The 12,567-nt window shown below is 36.9% G+C and overlaps 1 protein-coding gene across 1 annotated transcript in view; it reads left to right on the plus strand.

Annotated features, from left to right (window-relative positions):
• Nucleotides 1–2,832: 2,832 nt before the first annotated feature.
• Nucleotides 2,833–12,567, plus strand: part of LOC118017893 (myopalladin) — a 103,344-nt gene continuing 93,609 nt past the window's right edge. The window contains exon 1 of the mRNA XM_035016220.1: nucleotides 2,833–3,003. The gene's annotated coding sequence lies outside the window, so the exon portion shown is untranslated. The remainder of the gene's footprint in view (nucleotides 3,004–12,567) is intronic.

Consider the following 12,567-nt stretch of genomic DNA (forward strand, 5'->3'; position numbering starts at 1 on the left):
TGTTCTTAGTGTGGAAAACATCTTTTTAAAATGTAAGGTCCTGCATGATCAGAGAATCTGATTACACATCAAATTAATCTATGGTAAGCGTAAAATGTCTTATCCTTCTCTAACTTAGTTACAAATAGACTGGGTAAGATGGTTTATTTAGTGTAAAAACTCTTCTGTTTAAAATTTAAATTTGTGGGGCGCCTGGGTGGCTCAGTCGTTAAGCGTCTGCCTTCGGCTCAGGTCATGATCCCAGGGTCCTGGGATCGAGCCCCACATCGGGCTCCCTGCTCGGCAGGAAGCCTGCTTCTCCCTCTCCCACTCCCCCTGCTTGTGTTCCCTCTCTCACTGTGTCTCTCTCTGTCAAATAAATAAAATCTTTAAAAAAAAAAATTTAAATTTGTTTAGTATGGGCAATTCTCATTTAAAAAATTAAAATAGGTTTTATTTTAAAATATTAATGTTTATTGTTAATAATTCAAACAATTTAGTAAGATACAAAGAAGAAAATAACCATCAGAAATACTACCTTAGGAGATACACATGGCTAACGTTTTACTGAACATCATTCTGATATTTTTCCCTGGTCCAAGGTGAATTGTACACACAGAGAGGTCAATGTAAGTTTACCTAATGGATCTTAGAGCTTTGTAGCCTACTTTTTGCTCAACAGGGTGCTAAGGACCTCTTTCCAAGTATTGGGGCGCTTAAAGTTCACGTAGAAGACATGCCCAGACCATGAAACTACACGGCCAATTAGCCACAAATGTAAATAAATAATAGATATGTTCAGTCTTCTTTTGTTCAGGTTGAATAAAATCTTTTTTTCCAGTGGTATTGAAATAGAATTGACATATAACATTGTGTAAGTTTAAGGTGTACAGTGTAATGATTTGATATACATATGTATTGTGAAATTCTTACCACAATAAGATTAACACCTCCATTACCTCAAGAAAATCTTATTAACTTGAATGTATTCAGATGTGTCTTGTTACATTGATAGTCATCATCTGTGTTTTCACCACCTAGAATTGGCTTCTTCAGGTTCTTCAACCAGTCTGGCTCCATAGAATAGCAAAATGTTTATGGGGATATAAAGGAGAGCCTTAGCATATGCTTAGCATATCCATCTTGTCTACTACACTTGTATATTTCTATCCTTTAAGTTAATAAGCAATTTGTTTGATTATACCAATAACATATGAAGATGTAGTTGCTTTGCTTTGTGGCCATAATTATTCAAACTTTCATCCCTCCAGCACTACCTCGGTTCCAATTATCCAGCCTGGACTTCTGCCATAGCCTGTGGACTACTGATAGTCTTCTTGGCTCTTTGGTCCATCCACAAAACCACTGGGGCGATATTTCTAAAATGTAGATTTGATCATATCTCCTTAAAACTTTTTATCATTTAGGCATTTAACATCATATATAATCAAGTCCTTACCTCCTCTGCAACTTCATCCCTACCACATCCTCCAAATCATACCTTATCTTTATTTTATGAGCTATGAAAAATTCTCTCTCATAACTCTCTCATACCTTCCCACATGTTGTTTCTTTAACCTAGTGAAATTATCATTTTTCAAGACTCAGCTCAAATAGTACTTTCCTTGTGAAGACTTGCCCTCCCTGTCACAATTGGGAGAACCCCACCCTCTATTGTAGAACTTGCCACTTCATAACATAATCAACTGTCTATCTTCTCCCTCACTAGACTGCTGGCTCAAGGTCAGGAGCTTGGATCTTTTCACCCTTGTATCCCCAGAAATGAACAAATATAAATTGTTTCATATTAGTCAGAAGCTCTAGTTGGCATAATTTTTATCCTTGAATAATAAAACATGAGAAATAAATTGTTAGAAATTGTTATTTAATGTACAAAATCTTTCAAAACAATGTCTCCAGGGGAAAAAAAAAGATAATTAAGAAGCCCTCAATGAAGAGGATGGATCATGTATATAATAAATATACATTAAATATCTGTTAATTGAACAGTTGTTCTTTGTTTAGATTATAATCTTTCTAAGGGAGGGACCTGTATTATGCTCTTTTTTTTTAAATTTCTTCCAATGCCTGGCAGAGTACTATGTTCATAGAATAATCTGAAGTCCGGTTTTACTGATTAACCAAATGAGTGAATCCATTCATTACATCAAAACTAAATCTCAACAGGAATTTATAAGCCCTGCCTCTGAATCTCTGTGCACATTGAAATACCTTATAAGTTCTTTGAAGACAGGGACTCTACCTTACTGATTTTTATATTCCTAAGTCTTAAGAGAGAGCACAGAACACAGTAGAAGTTTGATAAATCTGTTATCAAGATTACATTAGTGAAATAACACATCTGTTTTGCTTATTATTGTATTCCTGTGACCTAAGGCAACATCTCTTTTTAAATAATTTTTTAAAATTTTATTTCTAGTATAACATACAGCATTATATTAGTTTCAGGTATACAATATAGTGTATAATAATTCTATATATTACTCTGTGCTCATCAAGGTAAGTGTACTCTTAATCACCCTCATCTATTTCAACCCATCTCTAAGACAACATCTTATCCACACTAAAAAACCAGTAAATATTTTTTAGATAAATATGATTTGGAATCTGACTATTGGAAGGCACAATTAAAATCTAATATAAAAAAGTTTTCCTTGTTCCCTTGGATTCAGGAATAAATTCAGATTAGAATAAGCATAATTCTGAAAGATATTTTGTTTCTTACTATGAAATAGCACAACCCCACAGAGGTGGGGAGGTGGAGAAGGGAGAGAAGTTGGAAACAAGTAAGACTCCGAGGAGAAAATAACTCCTCCGAGGGGAGCCACATGCTCTGATACCCATGGCAGCCGCATGAGGAAGCAGCCTAAAATTAGCAGAATGGGCAAGCCCAGGAAGGGAAAGCCGTAGCAGCTTCCCCTGCCCTCAACAAGTGAGGTGAAGGGCCCCAAGCCCTGGGGGAAACCTCCTTAGCCTGTGGAGCTCCACTGCAGTTTGTGCCAGGTAAGTCCCTCCCTTGGAACTCACCTTGGGAGGTAAAACAAGAGATTTCTTAAGGGCATGTCCAGACAATTGAAAGATTTAACATTGCCTACTAATGAGGTGCCTCTAGGAATCTAATGATTAAGAGAGCGATAAAAGTATTCCTTATACCCATCTTCCATAAGGTATTCAACTGAACCACCTCTTTTTACCTTGTTGAATTGTGGCTCTCTGGGGTATGTAGATGCAGGTTTTTTGTTTTTGTTTTTAAGTGTTGGAGTAAAGGGAGGAGGCTGTCCTAAAAAATTTGTAAAACCACGTGGAAGAGGAATGCGGGAAAGATACCTCCCAGTGGCATAAAAAAAATGGTTGAGATGCTGTAGAGCCAAAAAGGAAAGATCAGAGATCACACAAATAGGACTCAGTGGGCAACAGTGTGCATTTTTCACAGATGAAGTACAGCGTAGTTGAGCTGGCTGAGGGCAGACAACAGAATTCTGGAGGGGGCCAGGATTTCTCAGTGTTGTTATTTCATAACAAGAGATCAGTGATTTATTTTATGATGCACATATATTATTCCCAGTGGGGGTATTTATCTATCACTCTCCACAGTTTCTGTAAGTTCCTGGTTTCTGAAGATTTCATATTATCTGTAGATTTTATATTATCTATTGCTTTTTGAAGTTACAACTCATTAATGGTAAAAACCTCCAGTGCTATTAAGAGGGTGTCTCACAAAGTTGATCTGAAGGGATTGGGCAATCGGACAGCAGAAATTCAGAACTACTTAAAAATTACAGCTGTATTGAGATATAATTCACATACAATACAATTAACTTATTTAAAGTGTACAATTCAGTGGCTTTTAGTATACTTACAGAGTTTTGCAACCATTGCCACAATCAATTTTAGAACATTTTGTCACCTCCCCACACCAAAAAAACCCCCCCCAAAACAAAAAAAACAACCAACCCAAAAATCCAACCCATACTCAAAAGCAGTCACTCTTCTTTTCATCCGACACTTCCCTCCCCAACAGCCCTAGGCAACCATGGATCTACTTTCTGTTTCTATAGATTTGCCTGTTCATTATGAAATTATACAATATGCAATCTTCTGTAAGTTTTTTTGGTGGGGGGAGGTAATGTTTAAATGTGTAGCTACAAAGAAGAGAAACCTCTTCCATTGGGAGCATTAACTGTTGGTTCATCCTAAAAGAGAGTTGTCATTGCCTCCAGTCTCCATTTAGACTGAGCATTTATAACCCATTTCTCTAAGATTATTCAGTTATAGTGGCACTTCAGTGCTATATATAATTATGTGATTAATAAATGTCAGTAATTTATCATTTTAATTTAATGATAATCTTGGATATAATCTGATGGGATAAAGTGCATCCATTCACGACATCATTAGAAGGTATATCCTAAGGCTTAGTAAACAATAAATGAAGTAAGATGTAGCATGTCTAGAACACTGCCTGGCAGGTATTAGGTTCTTAGAAAATAGCCGTATTTCCTACTCCACTTTCAATGTCAAACATTTACTCATTAAACATACAGAGCAGATTTGAAGAAACTCTTACCCTAGCAGAGTGCTTTAAGCATATTAGTTACTCAATAAATGCTTACTGAAACAGGGAAGGGAGCATTTTACAGCTGTGAGCGTTTTACAGCCATAATATTATTTCATAAGGGCTGTGGAAAACAATTTCATATGCTGGACTAGGAGGCACCAATTGTAATTCTAAGTTCAGGCTGTTATCAACTGCAATCTTGGATAACCGACTTGCTTTCTCTGATCCTCAATTTATCTACAACTCCAGACTGAGAATGATATGCTGGATCATAGCTAAAATGCCATCCCCATTGTTCATACTGTGGAAATATCTTATGGCAAGGTCTCCAAGACACTCCTGTCCTGTATTTATTTCATGCTAAAGGTCACACACTGAATTAAAGGATTGCTTCTTAGGGAAGTCCAGTTGGTTGTCCTAAAATCTTGCAGCTTATAATTACCTTAATAAAATCATCAGGTTCTATCACCTGATCTTCAGCTGTCCAAGCTCAGAAACCTAATTTGTTTTTCAGAATTTCTTATAGTGATCCAGTCCTTTAGCAAAGTACTTATATTAACCAAACTCCCACAAAAGTAATACAGCATCCACAATTCCAGTTTGTTAATTCACAATGAGAAAAACTGTTTCATAGCAAATCAAATGTCATATTCTCCTATCAACTTATTTTTTCTCTGTAAGGAAATCTACTTTAAAAATAACTAAATTGGGGCCCCTGGGTGGCTCAGTCATTGGGTGTCTGCTTTCAGCTCAGGTCATGATCCCGGGGTCCTGGGATCGAGCCCCGCATCAGGCTCCCTGCTCAGCCGGAAGCCTGCTTCTCCCTTTCCCACTCCCCCTGCTTGTGTTCCTGCTCTCACTGTCTCTCTCTGTCAAATAAATAAATGAAATCTAAAAAAAAAAACAACAACAAACAACTAAATTGAAATCAGAATGCTGCTGCATGAGCACGGATTGGAGTGAGGCAGGGAATTGGCCATGGCATTTGGCAGTGTTGGCCTGGGGCCCCCAGCACCACTGTCATGAGCAGATAGATAGGGCTCTCTTGGATGAACACTGCTGATTCTTTCTTTGATTTCCCTTTCCTACTTGTCATTCTGATTACTTCCTCAGATATAGATGTAAATACAGATAACATGTAGAGACATTTATATTTATATACACACATATTTGATAGATAGCACCAATTAGGCAATAACCAAATTTTACTCTCTTTTTTTTTTTCTTCTGATGTCCTTGGAGTTTTTTTCTTTGTGCCTAGAGGGGAGATTTTTATTATTTTTCTCTTTATAAATATATTTAATAATACATATTATATATACATGCTTAAATATATATTATATATGTTATATATATAATACATGCTTAACAGAAGTATTTAAAAAGTACAGCTAAGAAAAAATGTGAGAGAAAAACCCCCCATAATTCCACTACCTAGATATAACCATTTAACATTTAGTTATATTTTACTCCAGAACTTTAAAAAATAAAACAGAGGCATATTATAAACACTGTTTTGGAAACTGGTTTTTGTTTTGTTTTGTTTTTTTAAAGATTTTATTTATTTATCTGAGAGAGAATGGGAGACAGAAAGCATGAGAGGGGGAGGATCAGAGGGAGAAGCAGACTCCTCGCCGAGCAGGGAGCCCGATGCGGGACTCGATCCCGGGACTCCAGGATCATGACCTGAGCGGAAGGCAGTTGCTTAACCAACTGAGCCACCCAGGCGCCCTGTTTTGTTTTGCTTTTTTTTAATTTAATATATCATAATTATCTTTCCATGTTAAAAAATGTATGCTGTTTTTTATTTTTTGCTATTACAAACAGTTCTTTATGAACATCCTTATAAATATATTGGAATGATAGTTGTTCTTAAGGTGCCTAAATTTACAAAGATTAGTCATTGTATATTGATTTTCTATTTTAATTTTCAGAGTGTTAGAGGTGCTCTGCTGATGCCGCCATGTGTTCCCTATAACATAAAATTCTTTTTTAGCCCTTTTTCCTTTTTTAAAGATTTTACCTGTTTATTTGAGAGTGAGAGAAGGAAGAGGAGCAGAGGGGGAGGGAGAAAGACAAGCAGACTCCATGCCGAGCTTGGAGCCCCACACAGGCTCTATCTCACAATCCGGAGATCACGACCTGAACCAAAACCAAGAGTCGTCTGCTTAACCGACCGAGGTACCCAGGCGCCCCAAGAGATCCACAACATTTTTTAATGTGCCCTTGTACTTAAAAGAATTAGGAAACTGCTGGGGCACCTGAGTGGCTCCGTCGTTAAGCGTCTGCCTTCAGCTCAGGTCATGATCCCGGGGTCCTGGGATCGAGCCCCGCATCGGGCTCCCTGCTTGGCAGGGAGTCTGCTTCTCCCTCTGACCCTCCCCCTGCTTGTGTTCCTTCTCTCGCTATCTCTGTCAAATAAATCTTAAAAAAAATAAAATAAAATGAATAAAATAAAATAAAATAAAAACTAGGAAACAGGGGCGCCTGGGTGGCTCAGTCGTTAAGCATCTGCCTCCGGCTCAGGTCATGATCCCAGGGTCCTGGGATCGAGCCCCACATCAGGCTCCCTGCTCCGCGTGAAACCTGCTTCTCCCTCTCCCACTCCCCCTGCTTGTGTTCCTGCTCTCGCGATCTCTCTCTGTTAAATAAAGTCTCTAAAAAAAAAAAAAAAAGAATCAGGAAACTGCTTTCAGCCTTGCTGTAGTTCACTGTATTTGCTTTCAAGTATTACAAAATGGCTTAGAACTCTTGACAAAATCATGCTATAAAAATATAGGCAGCAGTATTTTATCACAAATAAAATTTCCCTTGTGATATGTAAATTGTGCTGCCCTAAAATAATCTTATTGGGGCTTGCTCTTTAGCACATTCAAAGAAAACAAAAAAAATAAGTGGCTAGTAACTGTAAAGATGTAAGACATGAAAGGAGGTGAGACATGAAAGGCATGCCACTAACTCTTTCTTGCCATCGTTTGCACAAGTGTCCTGGGCACTGGCAAGGTAGAAGATCCAACCATAAATCACATCACAGACTGGAGGCCCCTGCCTCCATGCTGAAGTATGAGCCATTTCACAACTCTACAAACCCCGAGGACCTAGAACTAGGTTAATGTGGACCTTCAAAGGAGAACCCATACATTTTAGAGACTGATCAGAAATGAACAATGAAGGAATTTCCCCCTAAGCTTTCTTTAAAAACACACAAAAAATTTTGAATGTTCATAATAGGTTACTGGGAACTGTAAGTGGTCAAATTTATAGGAATAAAAAGAAAATGGTTGCCAGGGGCTGGGTGTAAAGGGGAATGGGGAGTTATTGTTTAACGGGTCCAGAGTTTCAGTTTTGCAAGATGAAAAAAGTTCTGAAGATGGAAGGTGATCGCGCAACATGAATGTACTTAACGCCACAAAGCTATACACTTAGAAATGGTTAAAATGGTAAATTTTATCTTATGTATATTTTATCACAATTAAAAATAATTACATTTTTAAATAAATAAATTTTTAAAAGAAGACTATGTTACCTGAAGATGAGATTTCAAAATAGATTTTTATTAGGACCTTTACTCACAATATCAAAATAGAACAGAATTATGCTAAGACATTTCATTTCTTTTTGTATGAATTTGATTCAGAGATGGGTAAAAGATACTGATACTTCTTTTTTTTTAAACTTTATTTATTTATTTGAGAGAGAGAGAGAGAGAGTGCGAGTGGGAGGGGTAGAGGGAGAGGGAGAAAGAATCTCAAGCAGACCCTGAATCAAGCTCAAAGCCCGACATGGGGCTCGATCTCACGACCTTGAGATGAGGACCTGAGCTGAAACCAAGAGTCAGATGCTTCACTGACTGTGCCATCCACGAGACCCAAGATATTGATACTTCTAGTAATTCCTAAATCCTATATATGTGGACACAGCTCACCAAAACTTGAAGATAAATAAAATAATAGTGATCTATGCCAATAATAACTCAACACTCAGATTTTTTTTTCTAGTATTGAGTTGCTGTGTAACTAAGGTAATTATTCTTTCTGTATATAAGTTTCCTCATATGTAAAACATGAGTATTAAAACATTTGCTGACAGGACTCTGATGAGAAATAACTAACAAAAAACAATAAAATGTTTTTCAAATACAGTGTTAATACATTAAGAGCGTTTAAATAAAAAGATTTAAAACATCACTTTTCTTTATATTTGACATCTGCCCAGTTCATCATCATTTCCATTCCAGCATTTACTTATCTTATTCTGCATGGTCTTTCTATGTATTCAACATTAGTCTATTAGATAATTCAGAATCATGGAAAGATTAAGATATTCCTTACTTTCCCAGCTTTCTCCTGTCTAAATCACTTAACCTTAACAATTCCTTTGTTAACCTAAGTTGAATACCAATCTTGTGCTGACATCCTTTTTTAGATCAGATGAGAAATAAGATACTCACCAGTACCCTCAATTACTATTTTCTTGTTATAAAGCACATACCATAGAGTGGATATACTGCTCTGATATTTGTCACCACTCTACTTATTTGGCTAAAGAAGTCTCGTTTGATACCTGGGTTGTCAGATCAAATTATATTTTAAATCCTTTAGCTATGTTTAGCCCCTTGGCAGTGGGTAAGCTGAGAATTTAGAATTCAGAAGCAGATGGTTCAGGAGCATGGTAACCAGATATGAAGCACTTTACCTCTATGTCATTGGTTTGAATCTGAACTCGGTTGATCACTATTGGTGTTCTATACAAGATGTAAGTGATCTGATCTGAATCTCTAATGAACAGGACCCCATGTTACAAAAACTCATCACTCTTGGCACTAATTGGCATTCTTGTTGTCAGCGTCAGGAGAGAAGCCAAGGACTGAATCAGTCTGGAAACCTGAACTGCACTGTGTCTGAGTCATCAGTCTAGGTGGCCCATTCAGCCTTTGGCCTTTCCTTAGGGTTTACAGCTTAGCACAACTGTGTCTCCTTCATTCCCTGGGACTTCACAAAGCTAGCTTAACAGATAAATACCTAAAATATATCTTTTTATAATAAAAATGGTAATAATGGTGGCTAACATTTATGGGCCACTTGATAGAAGCCAGGCATTATTCTAAGAGTATTAACTCCCTTCATTCTCACAGCAATCCTATGATAGATACTATTATTTTCCCCATTTTTTAGAGACGAGGAAATTGGGAATAAATAACTTGCCTAAGGCTTCTCACATAATAAGTGGTAGAGTTGGAAGCCAGCTCTCCATACAATTATTTTCTGCCTAATTATAGCACTTAGTTGATGTTTTTTTACCATATTATTATGCCACTGATATATTTTTTAAAATTCTGTGTTTAAACCAAACAATTAATATATATTAATGTCTCAACTTTAAAATTGTTCATCTTTCTGTACTAGTTATTATTAATTTTTTCTGAAAGAGGTAATGAATCTTTCTTAAATTTGATTCATGTGCATCGTTATTCTGAGCTTGGTTTTACAATGGCTTTTCCGCCCATATATTTTTTCACTGTTTGAGCTAAACATTACCTGAACTTGGAAACATTCTTTCACCTTATCTTTCTAAATTAATAGAGAAGAGATAATCAAATAAAATGAAACTCTGCCAACCATTCCATCCCAATGCAAACATAGTAAATGATCACCCAAATCTCCCACTTACTATTCATACGAAATAAGAAGGCAGATAAGAATTTTTTTTGAAAATCTGGGTCTCTATTTCATGAGATTTCCCAGTAGTTAAGGAGAAAGGTTTTAGTACATTGAAATGAATGACCATTAAAATAAAGTTCATAAGCAATTAGATCATTTTAACGAACAAAATAAATTCATTGGTTCTCACAAGTAGTTTTCTTTTTTTTTTTTAAGTAAATGGTGGTGGTGTTGTTTTAAGATTTTTTATTTATTATTTGACAGAGAGAGAGACAGCAAGAGAGGGAATACAAGCAGGGGGAGTGGGAGAGGGAGAAGCAGGCTTCCCGCTGAGCAGAGAGCCTGATGCGGGGCTCGATCCCAGGACCCAGGGATCATGACCTGAGCCGAAGGCAGACGCTTAATGACTAAGCCACCCAGGCGCCCCCACAACTAGTTTTCTTAAGACTTAGTAAGATATTATGTGCTATAACTACCAGGTAGAAATAAAAAAGAATCTATAATCACTTTTTATGTTTCTTTTAGTTGCCATCTATAGTCAGTTACTCAAAGCATGTTGTCTCATTTGGCACATCCTTATTGTTCAATTTTGCTAACAGATAAAGCTTGGGGTATCCCTTTATTGAACTAAATTAATAGTGTAAACTTGGCAATCGGGGTTTTACTGCTAATATATATCTACATGTAGAATGGGCATTCTAGTGCTTAATTTTCCTCTGTACAAAATAACCATAATAAAGACTTCAAGCACAGTACCGTTGTTTCGGTTTTGTTTTTGTTGTTGTTTTTATTAAAGCCTAATAACCAATATGTGATTGTGAATAACTTCATAAAGATGAAATGCTAAGTAAACGTCTACTTAAAATATAGTAGCTATATGGTCTCTCATGCCTAATTTCACTAAGCCTAGTAATTTGCAGATAGAGATGTACAGAGGGAATTGTCCATTATTTATTGTTGCTTCAATTCCTTTAAGTTGTTTCTGTGACTGGTCAGAGGTAGTGAATCATCCAAATTTCTAATGATTTGGAAGGACTTTGGACAAGTCACTAAATCAACATAATCCTAGTATCACTGGAGGTCTCCTTCTCATTACTTTACATCTTCTGAGGTTTTTTTTCCAAATTGACTCCTAAAGGCATTACTAACAGCGTGGATTCCTCTGAAAGGTAGTGTGATATAATCGGGAAGAGCTTGGACTTTCGCGTTATGTAGACTTGGGTGTGAATCATAGCTCTGAGTGGCCTTGTGCAAATTTTTTCTCTGATCTTGAGTTTCCTGCTCTATAAAAACGGGATAATAATATAGTACACCTTGGACAATCTCAAAGTGTACTCCCTGAGACTTGTTCAGATCCTTGAATTTGCAAAACCACAATACCCTATAATTTTTTCAGTTTCATCCTCCATAAAATGGGGATAATGACCCATACTTCCTGGGTTGTTATATTAAATTAAATTATGTATTAAATATGAACAACAAAGCTTGGTTGATGTGGACACTGGGCTGGGTCAGCTAGGATCACTCAGAGAGCTAAATAATTCATTCTGGCTTATCTGCCTTTCAGGAAGTCCAATTTGGAATCAGTCACAAATAGCTGAAATCTTAATCTAAATTAGAGAATATTATGTGTATTTAAGTGTACTGTTTATTTCTTTGAAAGTAGGGAGCTCAACCTGTGACTTGAGCTGGAATCCCAAAGACCAGGGCATGAGAGTGGAGAGAACTGCCCCTCAGTGGCAGTAGGGTCCTAAAAACCCAAACTCAAAGAAGCAGTCTATGCTAGCACAAAAGAGTTTGATTTTATGGAGTGAACAGAAAGAAAGGACCTGACATAAAGCAAAGGTTATGCAAAGGTTAAAAGGGGGAAAGGGCAACAAAAATAGTAGTAAGCCAGTTCAAGAGGATGCAAAGGTATGAAAGGGCCTCTATGGAGCACGGAAAAACTCTTAGGCAAGGTTGGGCAAGCTCCAAGCCTTTTCTGAAAGCAAGGGTACCCCATATCAACTAACTCAGGAATTGTGAGCGTCCACTGAGCCAAAGCACGTAGTTCCTTACTTGATGACTGGTGCACAATGAGCATCCAATCATTTTTAGCCCCCTTCCTCAATTGAATTGATTCTTTTTTTTTTTAATTTAAATTCAATTCGCCAACATATAGAATTGATTCTTAATAGTATTTCCGTGTTAAACTAATATCATAACCGCCAATGACAAATCACTTAATGCTGCTGAGAGTTTAGGTCGTTTAATCTTTCCTGGAACACAATAAATGTTCAGTAAATATTTGTAAAATTGAGTGCGTAATTTAGGACAACTCAACAATTAATGCATCATCTTATGGCATGC

This window comes from Mirounga leonina, unplaced genomic scaffold (genome assembly GCF_011800145.1).
Source record: "Mirounga leonina isolate KUSES-001 unplaced genomic scaffold, KU_Mleo_1.0 Mir_106, whole genome shotgun sequence".
In the NCBI taxonomy this organism is placed as follows: Eukaryota; Metazoa; Chordata; class Mammalia; order Carnivora; family Phocidae; genus Mirounga; species Mirounga leonina.